We start from the raw sequence: 6,011 nt of genomic DNA, 5'->3' as shown, positions 1-6,011 counted from the left end.
GGTCATCTAATGCCTTTCTTCTTCTTATTTTATCATGCTTTCTTTGTTTTAAGACATGTAAAATCTCATGCATCCATTTAATGATATAAATAAGGCTAGATCCTACTTAGCACCAATTAGAGAGTCAGTTTGTACATAAATAGATTTTTTTTATTAGTTTAGAAGCATATGTTTCCATAAAGAGATCTCTCACTATCAACACAAATTAAGGAGAATATTTCTTATAAATTCAGGAATGTAATATGTATTCTAGGCCGTTATTTTGATGCAATAATATATACTATTGGTGCTCTCATTCGAAGTGTAGTTATTCTTCCCTAAGTGTGTTATATTTTGTGAATGTATGTTGATGGAATGTAATGGAGCCAATATTTTTATTGCATTATTTTGATTGAGTGATCTTTTAATTCTGGTGTTTTCTATGGGTTGACAAATTCTATTTATGTACTTAGTTCAAGAAGAGATCACCCTATTGTACCTACATAGCTTTGTATCTTGCATGAGCACACTTTCCATGGCCTTGTGATCTGATGAAAAGGGAAACATCTTGCAGTTACTAAATTCTCATCAATGATTGCATCAATGGAATTAAAGAAGCATTGCTCCTATTTTCATTGGTTACCTACTAATCTTTTCAAATGCTTGACTCCCAAACATGTTATTTATGTAGCTTATGTCTATTAGGGATTTACTTTTCAAGTCATTTTCTTGAACTTATTTTTACCTTATCTTTATTATTTTGTCTACTTACCCATGGTTAAATTAGGAGCATATAGTTACATTATTAGATTGTATTCATTTAAAAATAGAAAATACCAAAAACAAATTTCTTTTTGTGGTTAATTTTGAAATGGAAAGCAGATTGTTATCTTATCAGAAATCAGTTTGAATGAGCAAAGGCCTCCCTATGAACAAATAAATTCATCTTCAACTGAGCGGATTCCAGTAGGTCACAAGATCGCCATAAACCTTGGAGTTGATCCTAGACCAACTTTTCAAGAGAGGTGTTCAAAAGGATTCCTACTATTAAGCATCATGCAAAATGACAGCTCAACAAAAAAGAAGATATTTCATCAAGAATTAAGTGCAAGCTGAAGGATCATGGTACTGATTTCATTCTATCTAGTGAATCAGGTGAATCTCATAACAAAGTGGTCCTAACAAGCCCATTATAAATCTCCTAACAAAGTACTCACTTTATTATGATGTAAAATCCTTTAATCAAAGAAGACTTAATAGTCATGTAAGCTCTTAATAGGAAAAACCCCTAATAGGGTAGATCATCATAAGTGATCAAACTTTGTAGCCCTAATAGGCACATTTTATTTCTATAATAGTGAAGATTTTTTGGGTGTCATCCCCATCCCAGTTTTACCTTCACCTTGGAGGGTTTCTATATTACCATATTAGGTGTCATGTGTTGATCATTTCTTATGTGTATTATTCATGTTATTAGATGCTAGATTTGATATTACATGTTGATATAAGATATTGCATGCTAAAGTTTAAAGTTACGGTAGAGATGTATGTGGTGAATTATGAATGTGATTCATGTTTGAAGTGGTGAAAGTTTTAAATATCCTAATTCACCCCCTTCCCCCCCACTCTCTTAGCATATTAATTTTCCTATTAGATTTCCAACATACATTGTATATATTGCATAGATCTAGAAGCTACTTGTTTAAATCTCAAGAATGATTGACATTCTTTTTCCTACCTTCATAATCATTAGATCTTGGCTTTTGTTGATTTTATTTTATCCCTTGGATTGCATTAACATATTAAGATTTGACATCTTTGTGGTTGATATGAAAGAATATCTCTCCTTGGACTCCATCCTTTTGAGGTGTGTGTTGTTATCTATGAACTTAGGGTTAGTCTCCTTAATTCAAGTTTACCCCTACACACCAACTTTCTGGATTTATGGCTCAAATCTCTTGCACACTAAAAGATCCTCCTAGAACATGCGAGAAATATACCTTACATAAATCTCTACTAAAAGATTAATTAAACAATGATATGAAATAGAATTAAGCATGCCTCTCCTATACTCAGTGGAGTATTTGAGAGTAGATTATAAAAGAAATTAGGGATATTCATTAATCAATCTTGGCATAAATGAGATATCAATTTTAAGTGATGGGAATGAAGAACTCCATCAAAGATCAAGAAAAAATAAGAGACATATGCTACCATTTTTTATTTAAAGTTTATACAAATGAATCCAATGACAATGCTCTAATTACATATCAAAAATTCATGATGGGATTCATTACAAATTGTGATATTGGTGCACAAGAGACATGCCATATGCTACAAAAATTGCCCCCTATAATTCATAGTCAAAACTTTAACTCTTTGAATGTTAGCAAAAATATCCTACATTGAATCATAAATTTAGACAATAAAGAAGAATTGAGCACTACTTATATCCACTCCTATGCTAAACAACCTCTTGAACTAGATTCTTTGTCACTCATTCAAATATCCCAAATGTACTCATCAAAACGTATGAAAAATCAAATGACAATAGAGGAAAACAAAAACAATTGTCAATGTTTACCCTCTATTCAAAAATATTCTAGACAAAAACAATGATAGCTTTGAAACATTTTTCTTGACTGAAGTCTTACTATACAAACCATTTTGACATATCACAATAAACACTAGCATTATAGAAGATATTGGAAATCACTAAAGTCAACCAATTACTCACCTTGGTACATTAATCGAGCTCAAAAAATATCCACAACATAGCGAGTAGATGATAGTGATAATGATGATCTTCACAATCAACATGAATTGGAGTTATAAGAGTGGGAGTTATTATTCCAAATGGCTACCTCCAATCATTTTAACATTAATGAGCTTGATGTGCTATGTAAAAGAGACATTGGTATTAATTACTCATGAAATCTCAACATTTTCCAAGAACTAAATGATCAGCTACAACCTTCATCTCAAGAGGAAAATTATAGACAAATTACATAATATCCCATGCACAAACAACACATCCAAAGTTCAAGATGGGCAAAAAATAACAATTTGCATTAGCTATCATCATTAAAAATCATATAAACCAATTCCAAATGACAGTATTTTTCATGATTATCCAAGGTACAGCTGGTATAGGCAAATCATACTTGATTCACTATATTAGACAAAGAATTAACACAAGTGTGGAAAAAAGAAGAGTCATTGCTAACACTAGCTCCTGCAGGTGCTATTATATATAATATACAAGTAACAAAAATCCACACATGTCTTTGGATTCCAATCAAAGGTATACATCCATTACAAGGCCAATCATTAACAACTCTCCAAGAAGACCTAAAACATGTCAAATACATTCCAGTTGACGAAATGAGCTTCTTAGGACCAAAAATACTATTAAAATTTGACAATTGTTTATGTAAGGCATTTCTTCAAAATAAGCATGAACTATTTGGTAGAATCTCAATCATTCTTGTAGGTGACTTAAGCCATCTTCCACTAGTTATGGATAAGCCAATTTATGTCTCACACTCAACATCCCTAATGTTGTGGCACATATTCAATATAGAAATCACATTGGATACAATTTTCTGCCAACAAGGACAAAGTGACTTCCAAAGATAATTTCGTAGAATGCTACATAATATAAGAAACATTGTATTACTAAAAGATGACTCGGATGACTCAAACACAAAAAAAATTAAGCTAAAATCAAAATATAGACTTTGATAAATTCACACATCTATTTTTAACCAATGACTTGGAAAACATGCATAATAGAAAATGCTAAAACAATTGAACCTCCTAGTTGGTCATAGTACAACTAGATTTTTTGCATGAAAATCAAATGAACAAATTCATCATGATCAACTTCAACAAGAGGTACTCCTATGCATAGGCCAACAAATAATGTTAACAACAAACTTATTGATACAAACTGGACTTGTAAATGGATCATTGGGACAAGATAAATCCATTATTTATGATACAAATTCATTTCCTCCAAATCTACCAAAATATTTTTTTGTCAATTGTGAGAATTACATCAGGTGACCATGAGATGCACAAAACTTAAACAATGTTCTCATCATTCCAATTACTAGAGGCAGTCATACACAAATTCTACTAACTATGGCTAGAGCTATTACAATACACAAATCTCAAGGACTCACACTAAATAAAGAAATAATAGAGATTGGAAGAAAAGAAAGGCAAGGATTGACATTTACAACAATAGCAAGGGTCAAACTATTAACAACCTTCGAATTGGCCCACCTTTTTCTTTTGAAAGATACAATAAAATAGAAATTAATAATTATACAACAGCCAAGAAAAAGCAGGGAGCACGTCTAGAACTACTATCACCAAGTTCACTATCCTCACAAGCCAACAATAAAACTACGGAGATAACCGCAGAAACTACCCTCCATTTTTTCATAAAATAAAAATTGGCTCCTAAATTTTAAAAGTCTATATAATTACAAATGTGTCTTCACTCTTACTAAGTTTTAAAAAATGTTGCAGGTAAATAATATAGAATGATTCATTACAGCTTTACCTTTCTCAACCATGCATGAATCTCTTGATGGGTAAATACTCACAACTTCACAATCTTAAAAATTTGAGTGTGTTGTACTAAAACTAATTTGGTAGATTATACAAGAGGTATTTCATTCTTATATGTGTAAGTTTAATTACTCAATTATTATGGAAATGAATACATGCATAATGTCATGTTGTCTACTACTGAAAAATCCATACATATTTATGATTTTACCATTTTTTTCAGGTTATTCAAATTTTCTCAAATTTATTATGTTCCCTCTCACATACAAGAAATCATTGTACCTTATTTACCTTAAATTAAATTAATTTTTATGAAGCTTCATGCACCATACATTTCTGTCCTAATTAAACTATACAGAGTTCACTATCTTGTAACTTAAAATTGCCTATTTAAACAGATTAGTAACAATCATGTATTTTAACAAACATTCTCATTCTATATTTCAATACTTTTCAATCACATATTTTAACAAACATTCCAATTCCATATTTCAATGCTTTTCAATCATAGCTTTTAACAAACGCTCCCATTCCATATTTCAGTACTTTTCCATTTTCACATGTCAAGTTTCTACAGAAAATTCTTTACTAACCAAAGCTTTTTTACTATTCATTTCACTTTTAAGAAATTAAAATTGATTACTATTTATGTCCACTATGATTACCAATCTACAACATGTACAAAAATGCGCAAATGGAAATCTTGTACTTAACAAGACTTAATATATAAGACCAGTCAACGAGCCCTTGGTCTATTGGTGAAGTTGAATGGCTCACAAAGAGCCCACCAGGGATCATGTCTTGCTGAGTGCAAGGTCCATAGACATCATAAGGGATGAGACCGGGATCGTGCCCTAGGCGAATTTGGCAGCGTGGATGCTCCTCAGTCCTTGGCTCTTACCCGAAGAGGTGTTCAGTATTCAGGCACGTGTGGGCCCGTATCGGGTACCTAAAAGTTAATGGTGGCCTTCACTGCTTGGTAGCTTGCAGACTTCGTGCCTCGCTGGACTGCCTCGCAGATCTGAACCCTCCATCAAAATATATATATATATATATAACCAAGATGCCTAAAGTCTAAGGGTTGAATTAAGGAGGACCACGTGAAGCAGAGGCCTAAATAGACAGTGCTTAGAATGTGCTGGTAAAATCCAGACCTCATAAAAAAGTCCACTCAAGCTAAGATGGAATCAAAACACTCGTCAGCCTCGGTGTAATGGCTGCGCAAAAATTTCAAATGGCATTCATTGCATTCTTATCGTGCCAAAGCATAATAACCAGATATGTTTTTTTTGGGTATAAACTTTCTTCAAGTATACCACCTCCATACCATTCCAGTGAGAAGATATTTGTTTCCTCCTACTAGATGAACCCTGTTATTTAAATAACAGATATATATCCATACGGCTCTCTTGCATGTTATTTTCCTATATAAACCCTGTCTCCTCTCCCTA

This window comes from Cupressus sempervirens, chromosome 2 (assembly GCF_028749045.1).
Source record: "Cupressus sempervirens isolate cs-2001-9-10 chromosome 2, ASM2874904v1, whole genome shotgun sequence".
Taxonomy (NCBI): domain Eukaryota; kingdom Viridiplantae; phylum Streptophyta; class Pinopsida; order Cupressales; family Cupressaceae; genus Cupressus; species Cupressus sempervirens.
The sequence above is the reverse complement of the archived record's forward strand: the minus strand, read 5'-3'. Positions refer to the sequence as shown.